This window comes from Cibotium barometz, chromosome 43 (genome assembly GCF_041138505.1).
Source record: "Cibotium barometz isolate CiBa-2024 chromosome 43, ASM4113850v1, whole genome shotgun sequence".
Taxonomy (NCBI): Eukaryota; Viridiplantae; Streptophyta; class Polypodiopsida; order Cyatheales; family Cibotiaceae; genus Cibotium; species Cibotium barometz.
Genome location: NC_141088.1, coordinates 359,308 through 385,560, shown reverse-complemented (window position 1 = coordinate 385,560; position 26,253 = coordinate 359,308).

The window sequence follows — 26,253 nt, the reverse complement described above, 5'->3', positions numbered from 1 at the left end:
GAGGCAAACCAAAAACGGGGTAAAGGCATATCTTCTGATGAGGAAGAAAACACGCCAGTAAGAAGACCCGCTCAGAAAACCCAAGATGTCTTGATCTCATGACGCAGTAGTATCGGGGACCCAAACCCAAGGCTTTGATAACCATGGCCAAGCGGACATTGTTAACGAAAGTGCTGCTGACCCCAGGGTGTTACCCTAGTTATGTCTTGATAGGTCCGCCATTTGGTCTGAGCTACAGACGTTCCCAAGTGAGGAAAAAGTGAGTGCTCATATTGTTCTATAAAATCCTTCTTCAGAGACTCGCTTGCGTCTTGAAGGTGAGAAATCATCATGGATAAAACTAATTCCTGTTGCGAAGCCATGAAGGAGTTTAAGAAGAAGGGAGATCGATGGAAGTAAGATTACTGTGAGCGATAAGTAAAGTTACGACTTATATAAAGGAAGGAGTTAGCATAACCTAGAAGCCAACGGTATCTTGCCACTGAAGTTTTACCGTCTTTCCATGATTTGGGTTTGGCACATATTTCTATAGAAGGCATTAAGAACTTTGAGATGAGGAGATAAAAGAAGTTTGTAGGCTAAGTCACTTACTTTCTTTGGTCCACAATATCTGGGGGATAACTACTTATACTCCCCTAGAGATAAAGAAATTCTTTTGGTCCGTATTCAAATGAAGACTATAACTGCTTCTTTGAATTCTCTGACTGTCCTCTTCTTATCTGTATATTGTCTCTATCAATCCTGGGCAGCGTTTATATCTTTATGAATTGCCTGCATCTGTTGCTCTAAGTCGCCATTTGACTGGTCATCTCGACCCTAATCAATGGGTCGGACCTAGTTAATGGAGTTAAGCAATCTTGTCCGAGACGGATCCTGATTAGATTGGTATGAAGGAATTGGTCTCTGAATTTGGGTTCTAGACTTCCCTGTGCCCTTTTCATGGTAGGAGTCGGGCAGTCTTTTAACTGATGGTCAAAACCTTGGCATCCAAAACACTGGTTCTCACTTCTGAACTCATCGTTCTGAATCTTTAAAACAGGTGGGCTCCTGAGAAGGTATTCTGGGTAAAGTGTCTTCAATAGCATTCATCAAATTATGTAACTCTTCACTAACATTCATCAATTCACTTCAATAGCATTCAAAAACCATTCCAATTAAGCTTCTCAAGCTTGAGAGGGGTTGAGAAGAGAGAAACATTGAGAAATTATAGAAAAGATCAAAATTCACCATTTACCTTACAAATTGCTTGTTTCTTTGTTCACGGTAGAGGCCCCCAACCAATCAATTGGTTAAGTATGTTGATGAAGCCACCAATGGGGATTGAAGAAAGAGGGAAGCTCCAAAAACTAGTGAATTATTAATGAATTCACAGTTCTTGGCTTAGGTGGAGTAGAGTAACGATGCATAAACACTATCTATTTTTCAACAAGGGGGAGACTTCTATTTATAGGAAAAATTGAGCTCCTAACCAAACAAACTGATTCTAGAATTTTCTAAATCAGTTTGGTCAATATTTGACCATTTTTAGGTCAGTTAAGCTAACTTTTTGGAACTAGACTTGAATGAGGAGAGAGGAGAGATGAAATATCTCAATTTTTATGAGTTTAAAACTCATTCAAGCATGTGAAATATGCACCTCCTTTAAAGAACTCCCCTTCCTTACATATGTGTCATAATGGAATCATTTTAATATTGCTCATAGTTTTTTACTAATAAACCTTGTACATTTTCAACTCTTCATCTTATGTGAAATATGCACCTCCTTTAAAGAACTCCCCTTCCTTACATATGTTTCATAATGGAATCATTTTAATATTGCTCATAGTTTTTTACTAATAAACCTTGTACATTTTCAACTCTTCATCTTATGTGAGCATTTACTCATTTTTGGATACCCAAAATATCTCATATTTTTAATATTGCTCATAGTTTTTTACTAATAAACCTTGTACATTTTCAACTCTTCATCTTATGTGAGCATTTACTCATTTTTGGGTATCTTCTTTTACAAATTGGATTTATCTCCTCCCTACACATGGATTGATGCTATTGGCCCATAGGAACCTTAATTAGACCATAATCCAAAAATTTCTGAAAATCTAGACCCTTAGGCTAAGGTCCTTTATACCCATTTCCAATTAATTCCAATTGCACATTGGAAAGTTCTTTTTGAATTTCTGTTTTAGGAAAACTTATTTTAATAAGATGAGATAATTTTCTATCCAAAAATATTAAAAATTTGAATATTCTCTCTCTAGAATATTTTCTCTCTCTAGGTTAAAACAGTTAGAAACAAGTCTTTTATATTTTTGAAGAGGGATTGATTACAGGGGAAGATGCTGGACATTTTGAGAGGCTGGGGAGGAATCTTACAATTTCGGAGTTGCCTCTCCCTAGAATCTATGATTCTACTGGGCTGGAATTCAAGGACTCCTTGAGTAGGGATTACAACTTGTTCATCATCAAGAATATGATCGAGACTGGGTACATATGGTTTTAACAAACTTACATGAAATACATTGTGGACTTTGATATGGGCTGGGAGCTGGAGTTTATAGGCACTTTTACCTAGACACTTGTATAAGGACCACAATACCTAGGGCTGAGTTTATTATATTTCCCAACAAGTGATAGAGAACTTCGTTTGGGTCGCACTCGTAGAAGAACTGTGTCTCCTTCCTTGAAGATCCTTTCAGACCTCTTGGTGTCAACATAATGCTTTTGTTGATCTTGGGCAACTTTTATATCCTTTTGGATTGCCTTGGTTTGTTCCTCCATCTCTTCAAGCATTTTCCTAGATGCCTCAACTCTTATTGTCGGATCAGAGAAATTTAGAGGAGACAAGCATTCTTGCCCATAGGGTGCTTTGAATGGTGACATTCCTATGCTCTGATGATAAGATGTATTGTAGGTAAATTCTACCAGAGGAAGGTATTGAATCCACCTCCTTGGTTTCCGTCCACAATATGCTCTGAGAATGTCTTCAATTACTTGATTGACTCTCTCTCAGTCTGGCCATCGATCTCTGGATGATAAGCTGTGCTAAAGCAAAGTTGAGTTCCCAGGGCTTGAAATAAGGACTGCCAGAACTTTGAAGTGAAGTCAGAATCCCGATCACTTACTATCATTTTTGGGAGACCATGAAGTTTGAGGACTTCCTTGATGAATATTCGAGCAACATCAGAAGCTTTGAAGGTTTTCTTCGCTGGTATAAGGTGAGCTACTTTGGTAAGTAAGTCCACTACTATCAGGATGGAGTCATATCCTCCTTGAACAGTGGGGAAACTTGTGACAAAATCCATACTAATGCACTCCCACTTCATTTGGGGAATATCTAAGGGTTGAAGTTTTCCAAGCATCTTGACCCTTTCAGCTTTGATCCTTTGGCATGAGAGACATTGCTTCAAGTACCGAAGGATATCATTTTTCAAGCATGCCCAATGAAAGTTTCTTCTTACGAAATTTAATGTTTTACGTAGCCTAGGTGTCCTGCAGCAAGCAGGGCTATCATGAGCTGCATGGAGGATTAGTTTCTTTAAAGCAAGATCCTTAGGGATACATAGCCTGTGATTGAAGTAGAGGCTTCCTTCATGAGTGGAGTATCCCTTGATTAGATTCTTCTCTTTCTCTGAATTTCCCCCTTCTTCTACTAACTTCATCATCCTCTGATAATCTGGATCATGAGATGAGACTTCTTCCACCTTGACCAGTATGGGATTATTTGGCATTGAAATTGCACTCAAGAAAGATTTGCGGCTAAGTGTATCTGCTACCACATTATCTTTCCCAGGGCGGAATTTGATGTCGAAGTCATATTCTTGTAGAATTTCAATCCATCTCCTTTGCCGCATATTGAGGTTAGGCTGGGTGAAGATTCACTTTAGACTTTTGTGGTCAGTTACAAGCTAGAATTGGCCCCCTAAGAGATAATGTCTCCATAATTTGAGGCAATGAACAACTGCTAAGAGCTCCAAATCATGGGTGGCATAATTTGCTTCATATTGCTTCAGCTTGCGGGAAGTGTAAGTGACTGGTCTTCCTTCTTGGCCTAAGACACCACCAAGTGCTAGACTACTAGCATCAGTAAAACCACTTCAAATTCCTTGGCAAAATCAGGAAGTTTCAGGATTGGGGCAAAAGTAATAATGACCTTGAGCTGATCAAAACTGTTTTGATGGATTGGCAGCCACACTATTTTGCAATTCTTCTTAAGAATATCCGTCAAAGGTGCAGCTACCAAGGCATAATCTTTGATAAAAATCCTTTACCATCCCGTGATTCCCAAAAACCCACGAACTTCACAAACTGATTTAGGGGGTGCCCACTCCAGAATATCCTTGACCTTGGCGGGGTCTACTGAAATGCCATCTTTGGAGACGATGAATCCAAGATACTCAATTTGATGAGTAAAGAAGGTACATTTGCTCTTCTTGGAATAGAGTTTGTGTTTTGCACAACAATTGTAGAACTCTACGCACATGCTCCTCATGCTCTTCCATTGATTTGGAGTAGATTAAGATGTCATCAAAGAAAACAAGCACAAATTAATCCAAGTAAGGACGGAATATATCTTGCATTAGGCGGTTGAAGGTTGCAGGAGCATTGGTTAACCCGAATGACATTACAATAAACTCATAGTGGCCATAACGGGTATTGAAGGCTGTCTTGGGTATATCTGCTTCCTTGACTTTGATCTGATAGTAACTAGACCTCAAATCTATTTTTGAGAAGACTTTGGCCCCATGAAGCCTGTCAAGAAGTTCGTCAATGCGAGGGATAGGATACTTATTCTTGACAGTGACTTGATTTATCCCTCGATAATCTATGCAGAGGTGGAGAGTTCCGTCCTTCTTTTTTTGGAAAAGAACAGGTGCCCCCCAAGGAGAGCTACTGGGGCATATGAATCCTTGCTCAATGAGTTGGGAAAGTTGCTCTTTAAGTTCAATGGATTCAAGAAGGGACATTTTATAGGCCGTTTTTGAGACGGGTTGAGCTCCAGGGATCACCTCAATTTCATGATCGACTTCTCGAGGAGGCGGTAGCCCTGTAAGCTCGTCAGGGAAGATGTCAGAGAATTCTTGGAGCCAAGAGGGTTCTTTCTCCATACTAGGTTCAATGGCTTTGTTGAGCTTGACTAAGAAAACTTGCTAACCCTTATGTGTTCCCTTGAGAAGATGTTTTGCCTTGACTACCCTAGATTTAGGTTTTTTGGTTATCCCCTGAACAGATATTACTTGGCCATGCTCATTTTCAAAAGTGATACTCCCCTGGTTACAGTGAATGCTAGCTTTGTTTGCAATTAACCAATCCATCCCAAGGATTCCATCATAAATTCCTAATGGCAAGACTCTAAAGTGGCCATGAGTTTGCTCATTACCCATCCTATAGAGTGGCGAGATACTACTTCTTTCCCACTTGCTAACTCTACAGTCATTCTTCTAGCTATTTTTTGACTCAAGTTTAATTTTTGCAAGCACCTAGGAGAAAGAAATGAATGGGTACTGCCACAATCAATCAAAAGCTGAAATGGCTTACCGTGATGAGTGGCTGGGGTTTGGATTACACCAAATTGTTTATTCAGACCTTGGTGTTCTACTGTCGCATGGACGGTGGCACGCTCTTCTTAAGCCATTTCCAAGGTCGGTTCTTCACTTATAATACAAGCAGTCCTAGCAACTGCTCCTCCGCGGCCTCTGCCACGCCCACCGCCTCTTGCACCTTGGTTGATAGGGGTTCCACGACCTTGATTTCCTCTGCTACCTTGGGAAAATGATGTTGCCATCTTGGGACAGTTGGCTCTAAAGTGTCCCGGCTCATTGCACTCAAAACACAGAGGGCCTTCTCTGGGAAGAAGCAGCATATGAGCGGGGAACAAAAGAGTTACCTTGTCGCCCTCTGTTGTAGTAGGGAAAATTTTGTTGGGGTTTCTTGTAGGGTTGATCTTTAGGATTTACCTCAGGGTAAGATCTCTTTTGATGCTTAGGTTTGTCAATCTTCATTTATTTCACAAGGGGCTTTGCTCATATGAGAGCATCCTGTAATGTGCTTGGCCTCATTGCTTCAAGGCGGGAGTCTGAGGGTTCATTTAACCCTTGGTAGAAATGAGCCACTTGATGGGAAGTAGTCATAGCTGGGGCATACTTCTGAAGTGTAATAAATTTGGAATAGTAGTCCTCAAGAGTTAAGCTGCACTGCCTAAGGCTAAAAAACTCATTCATCTTTATGGATTCATGGGATGGGGGAAGATATCTTTCCTTCACTACCTGCTTGATGTCTTCCCACATTTGAGAATGCTCGGTGACTTCCTTGTCACGGCACCATTGTTTCCACCAGAGTTTAACATCTCCGATGATGAGGCGAAACTGTGCAAGCATAGACTGATTTGCTACTCCAGTACCGACGGCAGAGAAATAATCGTCCATCGCCTCAATCCAAACTTCAGCATCCTTCTCAACCTTTGAACCTTCTCCTTTAAAGGAGGGAGGTTGCATTTGCTTGAGCAAGAGCTTCTTCTCCTGGGTATCAGTGTAAAGCGCATTGGGAAGTGGAGGGTGATCGTCCTGGCCATCAATGGTAAAAACAATTTTAAGATTACAAGATTCATATTTGCACAACACTTATTTTTGGAGAGTAAAACATTGAAATCATTTTATTTCCAAATATTTACAAGGATGAGTTTTATTACAAAGATCTGAGACTAATATAATTAGTCTTATTTGCCATCAAGGGAAATTCCTAAGCTTGACTATGACTAAGGGTAGAGCGGTCCACATAGGTGAAATATACGGGTTCCGCTATAGTTTCTAAGACTCTAAAAACTGATGGTAAGGGTGGTAGACTCTGGATTGGGATAGATCCTAACACATCTACTCTATTAGCAGGTAAGATCTGCATCACTTGGTCATACACCCAGCAATCCTGAGGTATGTGAATCCCATCTATAGTCACAGAGGTGTCGGCCCTGGGGGTACCGACGAACCAAAATAAACATATCATCTTCAACTTTTCAATCCAACAAATCCGCTTTAGATCAGTGGTGAGGTTCCCAATTCGATCTGCTTGGATGAAGAAATATCTCGGCCCACGACTCTAGAAATCTCTACCCCATCCTCCTTCAATACAAGAGAAATGAGGGAGGGACATCTTCTCTAGTATCTGCACCATGGTGTCACGGAACTCGAAATTCGAGGAGTGACTAGCAGTCTCAAAGATGCATTGGAAAACTAGAAACTTCGAGTAGGCATCTTCCTCTTCCTACAATCATTCAAACATCAATTCAACTTGTTTGTTTTAGTAGGATGTTTTTATTAATTAGCATATTGTTAGGTAAAACATTCATTGCAAAACAGTCCTTAAATGGCAATTCCTAGGAGCCAACCTGGCTCTGATACCAATTGTAAGGTTTCCCCTTCTAAAATAGGAGAAACACTTAAGATAGTCCGCTAAGTCTTAATTTTTGGAGAAAATTTCCTATTTATCGACACCTTGACCATGTAGAGATTCAAGGATACAATTCATAGGTAAGACCTAGTCCTATCCCACAGGGGAAGCGTGATCTTCTAAAAGTCAAATCACCCATAGGGTAATTTATCATAAATTGGGCAACTACTAGACTTGATTTCTAGAGGCAACGCTTTTTTCCTCATCCATGCAAGGCACAGCCACTGACCTAGTCTTCTAGAATAGAGTTGCCCAAGAACCTAATTATCTAGCATAGGGCTTTCACTTAATCTGTTGGAAAGCTACTCGACTAATCGGGTCCACCCGTCCGTAGGATGGTGCCATCGGGGCATTCCATCCTCCCACTTTCCACCCTACTCACGCGTCAATTTGTTTTCTAATTAATCCTACCACACTGTTTGACATAAATAAACATGTTCCTTAATTACGGCCCTTTTCACAAGGTTTGTTAAAACAGTCTTTTTACACAATGCAATCATGCCAAAGACAAGATATATATATAAAAAGTTGATACATGAATCAATTCCATACAAGCCAAACCGGCTCTCTTATTCTTTTCCTTTATTCTGCCGATGATCTAGAATTCGGCCTTCCAGCCACTACATGCTAGGCAAAACCCTACGGGACCATACACCTCATCGTCGGCCGCCCGCCGCTGGCAAGGACTCAAGCCAGCTTGTCGCCCTCTCAGGCTCCATCGCTCGATCCTCCCGTCCCTCAGAGGGATGTCTGCACACTAGGGTGGGCTTATTTATCGCACTACCCTGGGTCCTCAGAACTAGGCAGCATCATAACCTCTCGTCTCAATCGGTGAACCTTATTCTCCCAATGGTATGAGGGCTACCTTGGGCCATTCCCGGGCTTTGTTAATGACGCCGCCTGGCTACACAAGCACGGAACGGAGTTAGCGTTGTAGCCACAAAAAACTTGCACTCTTTAAAGATAACAATTTCAATGCAATTTATTGAATAAAATATAACCGAGCTAACCTGGCCACCATTTCCTTGAGGAGCTTGAAAAGGGAGGGTTCGAGCTGCATCGGGGGCATCTTCCCTAATCTCGTTGTTATGTACTCCTCTCGGGGCAATATTCTGACGTTTTCGGTATGGGGCCATCTTGGACGTCGACTTGTAGATCTCGTTGCTGCGATCGAAACGCTTCAGTCGGATCTCAACTCGAATATCGTTTGCTCACCGTATAAGCAAAAGACTATAGTGCACGAACCCTTTCTTAAGGCAAAAACCTCTTATTAAAGTCTACGCAAATGGAAGGGGGAGAAGGACTCAGGGCTGCTGTAAGTCTATTCACACGGGGGGGAGAAGAGTTAAGGTCACTGCCTCCTAGCAAGAGGGGGATGGAGAAAAATTGGCTTATCTGAAAAGAGGCAAATGAATGGGATGTGAGAGGGGTGGCTGCAAGGGGCGGCGGCTGTACTATAGCAAGTACACCACACAGGAACAGACGGCGGTACCGATGGCGGTACAACAGGGCATACGCTATGTAGAAATGCGTGTAGCCTCTAGAGCACCCGGAGGGTTTATATAGCTAAGGGGTAGGGTACGGGCACTGCACAAAGCAAGGACGAAAGGACGGTGTACCATCAAAGGCTATGGATCAATGGCCTGCATGGGTCTAGGGGAAAGGTACGGTGTCAGTTGTCAGGGAAAGGAGTGGTACGCATGTACCTTATCTGGTCTGGGGCAGCATGGGTGTCCACGTAGGGGTACGTGTGGACCACACAATGGGCGACCGTCCTTTGGTTCTTGTGCGGCCATCGTACGGGCGCCCTAGTACGTGTGTACAGTCCAAATTTTGGAGTGGGGTCCCCAAGTTTGGGATGCCCACCTCGATTTGCGTGCCGGATGGGGGGGGGGGAGAAGAGTTAAGGACACTGCCTCCTAGCAAGAGGGGGATGGAGGAAAATTGGCTTATCTGAAAAGAGGCAAATGAGGGGGTGTGAGAGGGGTGGCCGCAAGGGGCGGCTGTACTATAGCAAGTACACCACACAGGGACAGACGGCGGTACGGACGGCTGTACAACATGGCATACGCTGCGCAGAAATGCGTGTAGCCTGTAGAGCACCCCGAGAGTTTATATAGATGAGGAGTAGGGTACGGGTGCTGCGCAAAGCAAGGACGAAAGGACGGTGTACCATCAAAGGCTATGGATCAGTGGCCTGCATGGGTCTAGGGGAAAGGTACGGTGTCGGTTGTCAGCGAAAGGAGTGGTACGCATGTACCTTATCTGGTCTAGGGCAGCATGGGTGTCCACGTAGGGGTATGTGTGGACCACACAGTGGGCGGCCGTCCTTTGGTTCTTGTGCGGCCATCGTACGGGCGCCCTAGTAAGTGTGTACGGCCCAAATTTTCGGGTGGGGTTCCCAAATTTGCGGCACCCACCTCAATTTACGTGCCAGATCGCCCCAAGGGGCGAAATTTTTTTTTTGTCCGGGAGGTTCTCGTGGTCGTTGGGGTTCAAACCATTTGTCAATCGAACGCCCGGTCGTGCATTTATTAAGGTTTAAAGGTCGTCCGTTTTTAACTAAAATGACTAAAATTTACGTATAAGCTTGATCCGGTGTCTGTTTTGGATGCTGTAACATCCTCTACTAGGGTAAAATTGAGTGTAGATTCTAAATTTGGGCTCAAAATTTGAAGATTCTAAGTAGAAATGACTCAAATAAAAAAATCATTGATTTTTATACTATAAAAACTCATAAATTTATCTATTACATGAACATTTCTTTATTAGTGAAGATGGGTATGTTACATCCGCCTCTCCTCCCGCGTGTCCGCACTTTCCCTCCATCTAGGTAATGCTCCATTACATTCGCTTTATTCTAATTTTTCTAGATTTACAAGACCCTTGTAATCTCCTCTGTGCTTGGCCGCCTAAGGGAAAACTATGTGCTTGTCTGCCTAGCTCGGCAAGTCCTAGGCTGCTCACACACATGCATGCATGACCATGTCAAAATCATATCGGATCGGCACCAAACTTTTCACACACATGCCCTAGAGTCTTGCACTCCTCTACTTGCTACCATGGATGGGTCAATTTTTGTGTCACATGCCACATTATAAGTAGATGAACACTCATGATCCTCAACGTGCTACCACTAATAACCTAATGAATACAAGAGATACTTCTTTGAACCTCCTGAGACGATATTCAAGACACGGCTTAAAAGAAAATGTAATCTCTAGTGAATTTAATTTTCTTGATGTTTAATAGTGCATTCTTAACTAAGTGTTTGACATCGTGAGTCATGTTTGACACAAATTGTGACTCTTTTCTAGCGACCGAGACAATTTCCAACTTAGCCCTCTAAGCCACTTCCAAATGACATCCTTGGTACTACCATAATCCAAAAGAAGTGTGACCATGTAATCATTTAGATGCCCCCAGCCCCTTAAAAAACTCAAAATTACTAACCTCCTCGATAACTGAAGGACTACTGCCACATAGTATTCTCCACTCATAGGACTAGCTGGTGAGCTTTGAAGCACACCATATGGATAGCATGTGAGACTCCCTCATGGTTAGCTTTTTGACCTTGCCCAAGGTTGAGACCCTAGTCTATTGAGCTTCAAACCTAGTGACTATGGAAGCTAGAACTGGTGTGCTATTACTAGCTAGAGTGTGCCCTATGGTTCACTCACTTTATTGACATTCTTGGGACACTTAGACTTAGAAGAATGGGGCCTACTACATGACAATAAAATCATCGGTTTTCCTATGCCAGGTGGGCATCGATATCTCCCTATAGTAGTAGTTAGCCCCTCTTCTTCTTATCAATTGGAAGAAGCTACTATACTGGAGTTCAATGAGGCTTTCCTTATCCGGCAAGGTAGTGGTGGCAAACCAGGTTCTTCTGTGTGGTATATCACTTCTTGTTGGGCCTTCTCATAGGCCTCCATTGGCCAGGTTCAATGATTGAGCCACATCAACACTAAGTAAAGGGAGAGGAAGGAGACATTCATCAAGCAACAAAGATCCAATGAAGCTAAACAAGCCTAAGCTATCAAGGTCATATAGGCTATGGAGTAGCTATGGTTTGCATCACTACAATTGCAAGAGTATGAGGGCATATTTGTGTCTATAACCACGCTTCAACAAAGGTATGGAGTAGCTATGGTTTGCATCACTACAATTGCAAGAGTATGAGGGCATATTTGTGTCTATAACCACGCTTCAACAAAGGAATTTTGAAGTTTTAAAATTCTCTCGCATGGCTATGTACACGACTACATCTACACATATAACCATGGGCATAACCATGTGCATAGTTGTATAGTCGTGTCTATAGCCATGTTGTTGAAAAGAGAGAGGAAATAGACACCATGGTAGAGAGGCAAACCCTAATTATCTCACATTATCTCAAGCCATCAACACACATGATAGAGAAGCTCCATAGATTTCCTTCATTGCAAACCACAAAACACAACACATTATCCTAGTGATAAGTTCACACATTATCCTAGTGATAAGTTCACACATTAAAATAACCTAAGTCTAATGTCCACACACTTGGCCAGCTGGATGCGACGATTATTATCCATGCACACATTGCTAGACTGGTGTCCACACACTATCGCTATCCACTAGATCCCGATGAGCTTGCATTCTCAACAATCCCCCTCAAGCTCACCATATCCATCTCATGTACTCTAGGTCTACCTCTGAAGTACTCAAACTTCTCTTTACACTAGAACAAAACCCCCTCTCAGTGGTGGGCGACGGGGTATTTCCAAACACATCACTTAAACGATGATGAACATCATTTAAGCGACATGTTTGAAAAAATTTATGTTCCATTGTAAATGTTGCTTGCATCGAACGTCACATGAGCGATAGTTATTCAATGTCATTTACATGGATGTCAACAATAGTGGCTGCATATACTAGAAAGCTTTGCTTACACAACGTAACTTATGCAAACATCATGTAAGCAATAGTCTAGGAAATTTAAAAAAAAACCAAATCAGATGGCTCCCACAAATTCAGAGGAGCCATCTACTTTCTCAGCTCTCAGCTTAAGTAGATAATTGATCAGCGCCACTGCCTCTGTCGCCTCTCCTCCTGTCTGCACCTTCCCTCCATCCAGGTAAAATTCCATGATTTTTTATTTGTTCCAATTTTCCCAGATTTAGAAGACCCTTGAAACCTCCTCTGTGCTTGGATGCCTAGCTCATCAAGTCCTCGGCTATTCACACACATGCATGCATGACCATGTAAAAATCAAACCAGATCAGCACCAAACATTTCACACACATGCCCTAGAGTTTTGCACTCCTCTACTTGCCAACCTTATCTTTCATGCCTTGTGTCCCTTATGCCATTTGTTTGTGTCATGGGTTAATTTTTGTGCCACACCACATTATGAGTAAATGAACAATCATAATCCTTGGTGTGCTACCACTACCAACTCGGCTAGTGCGAGAGATACTTCTTTGAACCTCCTGAGATGATGTTCAAGCCACATCTTGCAAAAAAATGTAATCTCTAGTGAATTTATTTTTCTTGATGTTTAATAGTGCATTCTAACTAACTGCTTTTGACATTGTGAGTCATGTTTGACATTGTGAGTCATGTTTGACACAAATCCTGACACTTTTATATCAACCAAGATAGCTTCCAACAACTTAGCCCTTTGAGCCACTTGTTCAAAAATGACATCCTTAGTACTACCATAATTCAAAAGAAGTGTGACCATGTAATCATTTTGATGCCCCTAGCCTTAAACAACTCATAATTACTAGCCTCCTCGACTAAATTCCAAGAACTACTAGCCACATAGTATTCTCCACTCATAGGACTAGCTAATGAACTTTGAAGCACATCAATATGGATAGCGGGTGAGACCCCCTCATGCGTAGCTTTCCAACCTTACCCACCAAGGATGAGACCCTAGTCTATTGAGATTCAAACCTAGTGACTATGGAAGCTAGAACTGGTGTGCTACTACTAGCTAGAGTGTGCCCTATGGTTCAATCACTTTAATGACATTCTTGGGACACTTCAACTTAGAATGGCCTACTACATGACAATAAAAGCATCAGTTCTCCTATGCAAGGTGGGCATCGATATTTCCCTAGAGCAGCAATTAGCCCCTCTTCTTTTCTGAGCAATTGGAAGAAGCTACTATATTGGAGTTCAACGAGGCTTTCCTTAGCCAGCCAAGTAGCAAACTAGGTTCTTCTTGCCACCATGTGGTATATCACTTCTTGTTGGGCTTTCTCATGGGCCTAGATTGGTTAGGTTCAACGATTGATCCATAACTTTCTATGGGCTGGTGAGGACAGACTTGCAGCCAATTTACTATGAGCTTAGGATCATCTAAGACTAAGAAGAGCTCCGAGAGGTGATCAATGTGGAAGGCTCGTGTCAGTGGATGTAGAGGCACTCTAAGGTGGTAGTGGCACCGAAAGATGAGGTGATGCAAGCTCTGGTGACAAGGGTGTTACGCTACTTGAGGTGGTAGATGAAGAGTAGAGAGCGCTATCACCCCAAGCGGTGTAGTGGTGCAAGCTTTGGTGATAAGGGTGATACAAAACCTGAAGGGTGTAGGCTCTGGTGTCAAGGGTGCGGCATACCGAAAGGGTGTAGGCTCTGGTAACAAGGGTGCTATGTACCTCAGGGGTGGTGAAGAGAAGAGAGGCTTGTCGTCCTGAGTGGTGTCGATGGTGAAGAGAAGGAAAGAGTGGACTGTTGTCTCAATGTTGTGATGTAAGAGAGTGGGTTGCTGTCCGAGAGAGTACTGATGATAAAAGGATGATATCCTATACTCTAGCAGACAGTGGGCTACTTTCCTAATGGTGTGAGGTGAGAAAAAACACTACAGTGCTCTATGTAGCAGAGAGGGGAGCTGTCCCATGAGCTCAAGATAAAACATTGATATGTTCTACTGTAGTAGAGAGGGATGATGTCCCATGAACAGATGTAAAGTTGATGTGATCTATGTGGGGCAGAGATGGATATTATCCCATGAACAGATATCTAATGCTGTTGTGATCTATATAGTAGAGAGGGTTGTCGTCCTCCCAAAGTGTAGCCAATTGTAAAACACTGAAGTACTATGCTGTAGGCGGAGCCGACTACTATCCCAAGGTGTGGTCAACATAGCACGAACACTTATGTGTAAAGTCAGAGAGAGTGTTGTAATGGCAAAGGTAGTGAAGGTGAGGTGATGTAGATAGGTTGATCATCTCCCAAAGTAAGATCTTCAACGAGACTTTCCACTGAGTAAGAAGTCTCATTCCCTATGTGGGCCAGATTAGAGTTTGGAGAATCAACTTTTGCTGAGAAGAATTGGTCCTTCGGGAGTGCGGGTAGACGATCCATGCTATGTGCTTTCGATAGATTTAATACCATCTAAGGGAAAAAGGACAAAAGGACCACATGTATGAGAGATCAGAGAAAAACAACATAGACAAAAAGAAGCACCATCGATGATGAAGGGTTCCGTCGATGTGAGGCAAAGCACTCCGAGAGGTGGTCGGTGTGGAAGGCTCGCGTCCATGGATGTAGAGGCACTCTCCGAGGTGGTAGTGGCAACAGAAGATGAGGTGATGCAAGCTTGGTGACAAGGGTGCCTACGGTACCTGAGGTGGCAGATGAAATGCAGAGAGGGTTGTGTCTAAAGTGGTGTAGTACCATTAAGGTACCGCAACACCCTTGTCACCAGAGTTTGCATCATCATCACTTCATCTTCCACGGCCCACTACCACCTCGGAGTGCTTCTACATCCACCAACGTGAGCCTTCAACAATGACCACTCTTGTAACACCCTTGTAACCAAATCTTGCACCAATAAAGAGTAGAGAGGGTTGTCGTCCGAGTGAATGCAAGCTCTGGTGAGGACAAGGGTGCTACAGGGTCAAAGGGTGCATAGGTGGTACCACTTTTCTCATTTTTGGAAGGCTTTCACAAGTAGTTATTTAGGGTGTAAAAGAGGCATTTTGAAAGGAGAATATATTTTTAGTTCAAAAAATTTCATGATTAAACGTTGTGGTGGTGGTGAGACATGTGCCACTCCAATCTCTCATGCCGTCTCGTGCCACTCCACTCTCTCACTCTATCTCGTGCTTTACTGCAATTGAACTCTTCTTCTTCTTCTTCCTCTTCCTCTTCCTCCTCTTATTCATCTCTCTCTCTCTCTCTCTCTCTCTCTCTCTCTCTCTCTCTCTCTCTCTCTCTCTCTCTCTCTCTCTCTCTCTCTCTCTCTATGCCGCCTCCTTCGGAAGCTTGAAAAAGAAAGATATTCTTTTTGACAGCGAGACAATGATGGTTAAAGCTCCATTGATGTGCAGAGGCCTGTCACCATTCCCATCCCTATACCTTGAGCTCTTCCTGGACCCTTGCACCTTTCTCTACTTGTCGTTGACAGATAAAAGATCCTTGCTTTGAACAAACTCAGTAAGACTCTACAAGCAATTGTACCGACCCGACTAGAAGATCATGGGTGGCATCCTCAACAGGTAGCTCTCTCTCTCTCTCTCTCTCTCTCTCTCTCTCTCTCTCTCTCTCTCTCTCATAAATTCGGCAACTACTAGACTTGATTTCTAGAGGTAACACTTTTTTCCTCATCCATGCAAGGCACAGCCGCCGCTGACCTAGTCTTCTAGAATACAGTTGCCCAAGAACCTAATTATCTAGCGTAGGGCTTTCACTTAATCTGTTGGAAAGCTACTCGACTAGTCGGGTCCACCCGTCCGTAGGATGGTTCCATCAGGGCATTCCATCCTCCCACTTTCCACCCTACTCACGCGTCAATTTGTTTTCTAATTAATCCTACCACACTGTTTGACATAAATAAACATGTTCCTTAATTATGGCCCTTTTCACAAGGTTTGTTAAAACAGCCTTTTTACACAATACAATCATGCCAAAGACAAGATATATATATATATATAAAGTTGATACATGAATCAATTCCATACAAGCCAAACCGGCTCTCTTATTCTTTTCTTTATTCTACCGATGATCTAGAATTCGGCCTTCCAGCCACTACATGCTGGGCAAAACCCTACGGGACCATACACCTCATCGTGGCCGCCCGCTGGCAAGGACTCAAGCCGGCCTGTCGCCCTCTCAGGCTCCATCTCTCGATCCTCCCGCCACTCAAAGGGATGTCTGCACACTAGGGTGGGCTTATTTACCGCACTACCCCGGGCCCTCAGAACTAGGCAGCATCATAACCTCTCGCCTCAATCGGCAAACCTTATTCTCCCAATGGTATGAGGGATACCTTGGGCCATTCTCGGGCTTTGCTAACGACGCCGCCCGGCTACACAAGCACGGAATGGAGTTAGCGTTGTAGCCACGAAAAACTTGCACTCTTTAAAGATGATAATTTCAATGCAATTTATTGAATACAGCATCACACAACTCGTAACTTCATACAATTTTATGTCATTATTTTTAAAAGAAAAAGATACACATTTATTAGCACTAATATAGAAAAAAACTCTCCTTTAAAATATAACCGAGCTAACCTGGCCACCATTTCCTTTTTTTTAGGAGCTTGAAAAGGGAGGGTTCGAGCCGCATCGGCGGGGGCCTCTTCCCTAACCTCGTTGTTGCGTGGGCAATATTCTGGCGTTTCCAAGATGGGGCCATCTTGGACGTCGACTTGTAGATCTCGTTGCCATCGCGATCGAAACGCTTCAGTTGGATCTCAATTCGAAGATCGTTTACTCACCGTATAAGCAAAAGACTATAGCGCACGAACCCTTTCTTAAGGCAAAAACCTCTTATTAAAGTCTACGCAAATGGAAGGGGGAGAAGGGCTGAGGGCTGCTGTAAGTCTATTCACACTGTGCGGGGGGGGGGGGGGAGAAGAGTTAAGGACACTGCCTCCTAGCAAGAGGGGGATGGAGGAAAATTAGCTTATCTGAAAAGAGGCAAATGAGGGGGTGTGAGAGGGGTGGCTGCAAGGGGCGGCTGTACTATAGCAAGTACACCACACAGGGACAGACGGCGGTACCGAAGACGGTACAACAGGGCATACGCTGCGCAAAAATGCGTGTAGCCTATAGAGCACCCTGAGGGTTTATATAGCTAAGGAGTAGGATATGGGCGCTGCGCAAAGCAAGGACAAAAGGACGGTGTACCATCAAAGGCTATGGATCAGTGGCCTGCATGGGTCTAGGGAAAAGGTACGGTGTCGGTTGTCAGGGAAAGGAGTGGTACGCATGTACCTTATCTGGTCTGGGGCAGTATGGGTGTCCACATAAGGGTACCTGTGGACCACACAGTGGACGACCGTCCTTTGGTTCTTGTGCGGCCATCGTACGGGCGTCCTAGTAAGTGTGTACGACCTAAATTTTGGGATGGGATCCCCAAATTTGGGGCGCTCGCCTCGATTTACGTGCCGGACAGGGGGGAGAAGAGTTAAGGACACTGCCTCCTAGCAAGAGGGGGATGGAGGAAAATTGGCTTATCTGAAAAGAGGCAAATGAGGGGGTGTGAGAGGGGTGGCTGCAAGGGGCGGCTGTACTATAGCAAGTACACCACACAGGGATAGACGGCGGTACAACAAGGCATACGCTGCTCAGAAATGCGTGTAGGCTGTAGAGCACCCCGAGGGTTTATATAGCTGAGGGGTAGGGTACGGGCGTTGCACAAAGCAAGGACAAAAGCCATCAAAGGCTATGGATCAGTGGTCTGCATGGGTCTAGGGGAAAGGTACAGTGTCGGTTATCAGGGAAGGAGTGGTACGCATGTACCTTATCTGGTCTGGGACAGCATAGGTGTCCACGTAGGGGTACGTGTGGACCACACAGTGGGCGGTCGTCCTTTGGTTCTTGTGCAGCCATCGTACGGGCACCCTAGTAAGTGTGTAGGGCCCAAATTTTGGGGTGGGGTCTCCAAATTTGGGACGCTTGCCTCGATTTGCGTGCCGGATCGAGGTTCTCTTGGTCATTGGGGTTCAAACCGTTCGTCAATCGCACGCCCAGTCGTGCATTTATTAAGGTTTAAAGGTCGTCGTTTTTAACTAAAATGACTAAAATTTACGTATAAACTTGATCCAGTGTGTGTTTTGGATGCTGTAACATTCTCTACTAGGGTAAAATTGCATGCAGATTCCAAATTTGGGCTCAAAATTTGAAGATTCTAAGTAGAAATGACTCAAATAAAAAAATCATTGATTCTTATACCATAAAAACTCATACATTTATCTACTACATGAACATTTCTTTATTAGTGAAGATGGGTATGTTACATCCGCCTCTCCTCCCGCGCGTCCGCACTTTCCCTCCATCTAGGTAATGCTCCATTACATTCGCTTTATTCTAATTTTTCTAGATTTACAAGACCCTTGTAATCTCCTCTATGCTTGGCCGCCTAAGGAAAAACTATGTGCTTGTCTGCCTAGCTCGGCAAGTCCTAGGTAATGACTCAAATAAAAAAATCATTGATTTTTATACCATAAAAACTCATAAATTTATCTATTACATGAACATTTCTTTATTAGAGTGAAGATGGGTATGTTACATCCGCCTCTCCTCCTGCGTGTCCGCACTTTCCCTCCATCTAGGTAATGCTCATTGGAATACATGGATTTCCATTGTCATGGGGATTACTCTTTTAACATAAAAATGGATTACTAAAGATTTCTCTTTTTCCTAATTAACTATTTATGCATAAACATAAAAATCAAATTTTCCATGATTATAATAATGAGAATCATTCAATCAATCTAGGATGATTAATCCTAGAATATGGTAAGGAGCCCTCTTTTCATATTATGAATGAAAATAAATTATGTGTTAATTTTTTAAAAATTTTATCATAGCTACGCTACTATTACTGATAATTCTCAATAATTTGAAAGCATAAAGTTTAGTAATATCCCTATGATTAGAATAAACATTAATTGGATCAATATCTATTTATGGACTTGATTCTTAATTTTTCCATAAATTAAATAGCATAAAAGCATTAAAAGGCCACTTATTTGGCCTCTAATTTGACAAGCATAGAAATTACTTTTAGATTAGAGAATTGCTTCATGATGAGAAGCTTCATTTGAATATAGAATAGGTCATAGGAATGACCATTCTTTGGGGGAGAGAGAGACATCCTTAAAAAAACATTTAATTTAATATCCTCACATCTCATTCTCATAACTTCATTCACATTCACATTTATTTATATCACATCCTTTCACATATCCTCACATCTCATTCTCATCTCTTCATTCACATTTACATTTATTTATATCACATCCTTTCACATATCCTGACATCTCATTCTCATCTCTTCTTTCACATCCACATCCATTTCACATTTAGTAACATTTTCTATTTTTTGATACTGATGGGACTTTTCTAATATTTTTACCAATTGCTTGGCCTAGGTAAAGGTTCTTTTTCTCAACAGATAATTTCATATTCTTTCTTAATTTTCTCAAGTGAAATATATTCATTATTCTTCTTTTTGAGTGAAAGATTCAAGGGATTTACAAAAATCAACTCTACCCATCTGTCCCAATAATGCTCAAAATTCTACTTTTGATAAATACTCAAAATTTGAATTATGCTAAAAATTCATCTTTCTCCCATTTAATTTCTTGGATCTCAAATATCATGGGAATTCCTTTTTTTACATTTAATTGATTAAATTCTAAATGTCATGGGAATTCCTCTTTTATCATCAAATAAATTTTTCTAAAATTCCTCTTTTCTTTAATAAAAATATCCATTAATTCAATATGCCGAAAATTCCACTTTTACTTTTTAAATGATTGGATTCCAAATGTCATGGGAATTTCTCTTTTATCATTTAAATATTTCTCATGCATAAAATAAATTTATCTAAAACTTCTCTTTGAATTTTAATAAAAATATCCATTGATTCAATATGCCAAGAATTCTACTTTTACTATTTAAATGATTGAATTCCAAATGTCATGGGAATTCCTCTTTTATCATTTAAATACTTCTCATGCATAAAATAAATTTATCTAAAGTTTTACTTTGAATTTTAATAAAAATATCCATTAATTCAATATGCTAAGAATTTCACTTTTTTTATTTAAATGATTGAATTCCAAATGTCATGGGAATTTCTCTTTTATCATTCAAATAAAATTACCATAATTTTCTCTTTTCTTAATTATTTAATTATGCATAAACCTTAAAAATTAGTTTTCCATTGAATGTAATGAAAATCATTCTTTTAGCATAGGATGACCAATCCTAGAATATGGTAGGAAGTCCTCTTTTCACGTTATGCATAAGAATGAATTATGTATCAATTTCTTAACAATTTTACCATAGCTTCGCTGCTATTACTGATAATTTTTAATATTTTTGAAAAGAATAAACTTAGTAATATAATTATGATAGTATAACTATCTTCTAAACTTAAATCCAATTTATGGATTTAAATGATAATATTATCATAATTTTAAAAGCATAAAAGAATAAACTTAGTAATACAATTATGATAGTATAACTATCTTCTAAACTTAAATCCAATTTATGGATTTAAATCATAAGATTATCATAATTTTAGAAGCATAAAAGTATAAAAAGCCACTTTCTTAACCTCTAGCTTCACAAGCCTAGAGTTTGATTTGTGAATTGAGAATTTATCAATGAGAAGCATCATTTGAATAGGGAATTGGTCATAGGAATGACCATTCTTCTAGGGAGAGAGAGATAAACATAAAAAGCATCCTAATTAAGCATAAATGTAAACTTTTCTTATTTATTCATTATAACTCTTAAGAAAAGCTTGATTTGCATTATAAACACTTAATTTAGAAACTTGAGAGGAGTTGAGAAGTGAAAACATTGAGAATAGTAGAGAAAAACCATGAAATTACACCTTACCTCTTGATTTTGCTTACTTCTCTATCTTAGAAGAAGCCCCCAACCAATCAATTGGTTGGTTAGTGTATCGAGAGGAAAGCTCCAAGGATGATTGAAGAGAGAGAGAGTAGCTCCAATCTCTCCAAAATGTAGAGGATTTTTAAGGGATAATAGAAAATATCAATATTTTAATGTAATACTAGCATGGTATAGTTCATAGATTTTTTTAACAAAAGACTAAGGATCTATTTATAGGTGAGGGAGGCCTCTAACCAAGTCCAACTAGGTGAGGGAGGCCTCTAACCAAGTCCAACTAGGTTCTAGAATTTTCCAGGTTCAGTTTGGCTGAATTTGGACAAGATGTGGACCTAGTTTGGCTTCCTTTTGATTTGGTTTGATCTAGGAGAGAGGAGAGACAAAAATATTATAATTTTATTGAATTAAAAGCTCAAACACATGTGTGAAATAGGCGCCTACCTCAAAGTCTCCCCCCTCCTTTCCAAGGTGTCAAAAATGTATCATTATTCCAAAATATCTCATTTTTTTAGTAATAGCTCATAGTTTTTAACTAATAAACCTTGTACTCAGTCAACTCTTCATCTTATGTGAGCATTTACTCATTTTTGGGTATTTTCTTTTATTCTTTGGATTCATCTCATTCCCACACTTGGATTAATCTTATTGGTCCATAGGAACCTTAATTAGACCATAATCCAAAAATTTCTAAAAATCTAGACCCTTAGGCTAAGGTCCTTTATACACATTTTCAATTAATTCCAAATGCACATTGGAAAGTTCTTTTTGAATTTTTGTTTCAAGGGAAACATTTTAGACAATATGAGGATTTTTATATCCAAAAATATCTCAATTTTGGATTACCTCTCTCTCTAGACATTTTCTCTCTCCAAGCCAAAATAGGGTAAAACAAGATCTTTCTTTTATTTTAGAGAGGGGAATAATTACAAGAATAGAAGGGGAGGTTCTTACACCTTTACACCTCAAAATAATGTCATATTGATTTGCTGAAGTCATTATCGCCATTCCATTTATTAACATCAGTACTGGGATTCGTCCCATTCATCCTCATTGTGGTTTTGTTCAACTTATCTCCTTTCAACCAGAATTCAAGAATCATCATCTTTCAATCAGAATCCAAATCAACTCATCAATTCTCAACCATAATTCTAAAATCATATCAACCAGCATTCGAATTCATCATCTGGATAGCATTTTTGCTTATAATTTCAAGGTCTTAGATTTACTCGTATATACTGCCAGTAAAAGAGATGCAGTTATACCCTCACAGTATATACGGGTAGTCACGGTCCTTGAAATTATAAGGTAAATACCATCATGTCTAGGCCTCAAGCAAGTTAAGGATTCCATACAATTGCGGTACTTCCATCTGAAGACCCAATTACCTATTTATGAATCTTCATTTTGAATATCAATTTGTATGATTTTTTTCATACAATTATAACCTTTTACTGCTACTTCATAAATTTTTGACATTTCTTGCTTCTCGGTTGATCCACTTTAGCCAAATTGCTCTGATACCAGCTGAAAGATCCCTGCCCCCTCCGCACAATGAATTTGGGGGTGCTAGCAGCGGAAGTAGCACTTCTTGTGCAGAGCAGAGCCTCTCACTCAGGGCCTCACCCACAGATATTCTAACAAGAGACTAATCCCTCGGTTCTTCCAAAACCGAACTTGGAAAAACTTCCCTCGCCCAGAATGCATGGGTGATTCCTCTAGGATATTTTTATTCTATCGTAGTCAAGAGCATTAACTAATGAACAACTGATCTGACCGAACCAGTAAGTCACATGGTTAGATCAAGGAAAAGACTTGCACTTGAATCATAGAGACCAAAGCTTTTTTCCTCATCGAGAGACACAGCCGTTGATTCTTTTCCATGGAACAAGACTGTCCGGGATTTACTTCATCTATCGTACCATAACAGAATCGAGTTTCATTTTAGGGATCCATCAATCCAGCCTAACACCATCCAATTCCATGGGTTAGCCAACCGTCCCAACCACTGTAGTGATAGGATCCGTGTTGGAATTAGGGTTGCAGGAATGCACACACAACTTCAAGAAGATGAGGAAGCTTGAGCACAACACAGTAGTGTATTATGAGTGCCAAAAATGAAAGATAACAAGCCCTAGAAGATAATGGGCGTATATACAATGCACGGGGGAAAAAACCTCCTAGTGAGGGAAAAAGTGCCCCGGCGGTCCTAAGTGTGTTCACACACATCACTACTATAATATGGTAACAAATCCCCCCTGGAGTGATGCGGTGAACAAGAGCTAGCACTCATGTATAGGCGCTATGTGGACGAATCCACAAAAGGGAGTAAGCCCAAAGCTTTGCGAAAAGCTTCGAACTTCTCACGAGGCAGAGCCTTTGTGAAAAGGTCTGCAAGGTTATCCTGTGTTGGCACATAAGCCAAACTGATCTCTCCTGCAGAGAGTCTCTCCCTGACATAATGGTAGTGCACCTCAATGTGCTTCGTACGAGCATGGAACACTGGGTTCCGCGCAACTGCCAATGCGCTCTGACTGTCAGTGAAGATGGTGGTGGCAGATGGCTGCCCAACACCCAAATCAGCCATAAGGCGTCTGAGCCACACACACTCAACCGTAGCTGTGAAAGCTGCCCTGTACTCAGCTTCACAACTAGAAGTGGCCACAGTAGGCTGCTTCTTGCTCAACCATGATATGCATGAGCTTCCAAGCATGAAGCAAAAACCACTCGTGGACACGCGTGTGTCATAACAACCAGCCCAGTCAGAATCTGAAAAAACATGTAAATCTGGCGGCAATGATCCCCCCTTGGGATAAAACAACCCAAGATGCCGAGTACCACTCAAATAGCGAAAGATACGCTTCACTGCCTGCCAATGCTTAATGCCTGGGCTATGCATAAATCTGCTCACCTGTGAGACTGCAAACTGAATGTCTGGCCTCATAATGCATACATAAATGAGGCAACCAACAGCTGTCTGATAGAGTGTGACATCAAAGTGATCTCCAGCATCATGAAGACTCAACTTCAAACCTGTCTCCATTGGAGTAGCAATAGGCTTGCAGTCTTCAAGGCCAAATCTCCGCAACAATGTTTCAATATACTTTGTCTGACACAAAGCAATACCTCTATCACACTGCTTAAATTGTATCCCCAAATAATGATGCAAATGCCCCAAATCTGACATCTCAAAAGAGGCATTCAAATCAGCCTTAAAATCAGCAATATGACTCTCATTTGGTCCTGTGAGCAGCATGTCATCGACATAGAGAGCAATGATTAGATGTACACCATCCACACGTTTAACATACAAAGTGCTTTCTGTTGGACTATTCTGAAACCCATGTGCAGTCAAATATGCATGTATTTTTTCATACCAAGCTCGTGGAGCTTGCTTTAAACCATATAAAGCCTTTTTTAACCTGCACACTTTGTTTTCCTGCCCTCTTTGAACAAAACCACGAGGCTGCGATACATACACCTCCTCATGCAAATCTCCATTTAAGAACGCAGTCTTTATGTCCAGCTAATGTACATTCCAACCATTATGAGCTGCTAATGCACAGATGCTACGAACAGTGGTCATACGACATGTGGGAGCAAAAGTCTCATCAAAATCAATGCCCTTCTCTTGAGCATAACCTTTTGCAACAAGCCTAGCCTTATGGCGATCCACTGTGCCATCAGGCTTACGCTTCAATTTGTATACCCACTTAGTGCCAATGGCCTTCTTGCCAGGGGGCAAGTCACATAAAGACCATGTACTATTCTTCATAATAGCATCGTATTCTGCTTGCATAGCAGCCATCCAATTTTCTGAACTTTGTGCCTCATCAAATGAAACAGGCTCACTTTCATCGCACATACTAGAAACAGCCAATGCATAACAATCTGACGCATAAGAGGCACCATGAGAGCCAGAACGAGTGCGACTAGACAAAGGGGCATCCAACTTGCTGTCACGCAAAGTCTGCACCAGCCATCTAGGCATGTTCCTAGAGCCCTCAATCTCTTGTCTCTCATCCTCAAGTGCATCATGCACATCTGCATCAGATATAGGCTGATCTGTGCCATCATTTAAAACCTGCATAGGCTGAAAAACTGCCTCATGAGGTATTGCACTTGACTGTGCACCACTGAAAAGAGGCAACAATGTATCATAGACATCACGTGAGCTGATATCTGTCTCCTTAGTACATGAAACCAAGGGCTGAACTGCATCTTCCACAAATACAACATCACGGCTAACCAAAATGCGCTTTGTCTGTGGATGATACAAACGATAGCCTTTGCTCTCAGCACTATATCCAACAAAAATACATTTGACAGCTTTGTCATCCAATTTTCTGCGATGTTGCACAGGCACTAATGCATATGCCAGGCAACCAAAAACACGTAAATGGCCAACAGATGGCTTGCGGCTATGCCAAGCCTCATATGGAGTGACAACCTGTAATGCTTTGGTGGGACACCTGTTTAGTACATAAGTGGCACACATGACAGCCTCAAGCCAAAAACCATGTGGTAGACTTTGACTCTTAACCATACATCTTGCCATTTCCATGAGAGACCTGTTTTTTCTCTCAGCCACACCATTTTGCTGTGGTGTATACGGCACTGTACATTGGTGTTTTATCCCACGCTCAGCCAGAAATGCATTAAATTCTGAAGACATATACTCCCCCCCTCGATCTGAACGGAGGGTGCCCATCTTACTTTCTGACACATTTTCAGCCATAACCAAAAACTGTTTGAAGCACAAAAACACTTCGGACTTTGCCTTCAAAGGATATACCTATGCATGCCTGGTAAAATCATCAATGAAAGTCACGAAGTAAAGGTAGTTTCCAAATGATGGAGTTTGCATGGGACCACAAACATCACTGTGAACAAGCTGCAATCTGCGTTCAGCTCTCACTGATCCATCTTTGGGAAAGGA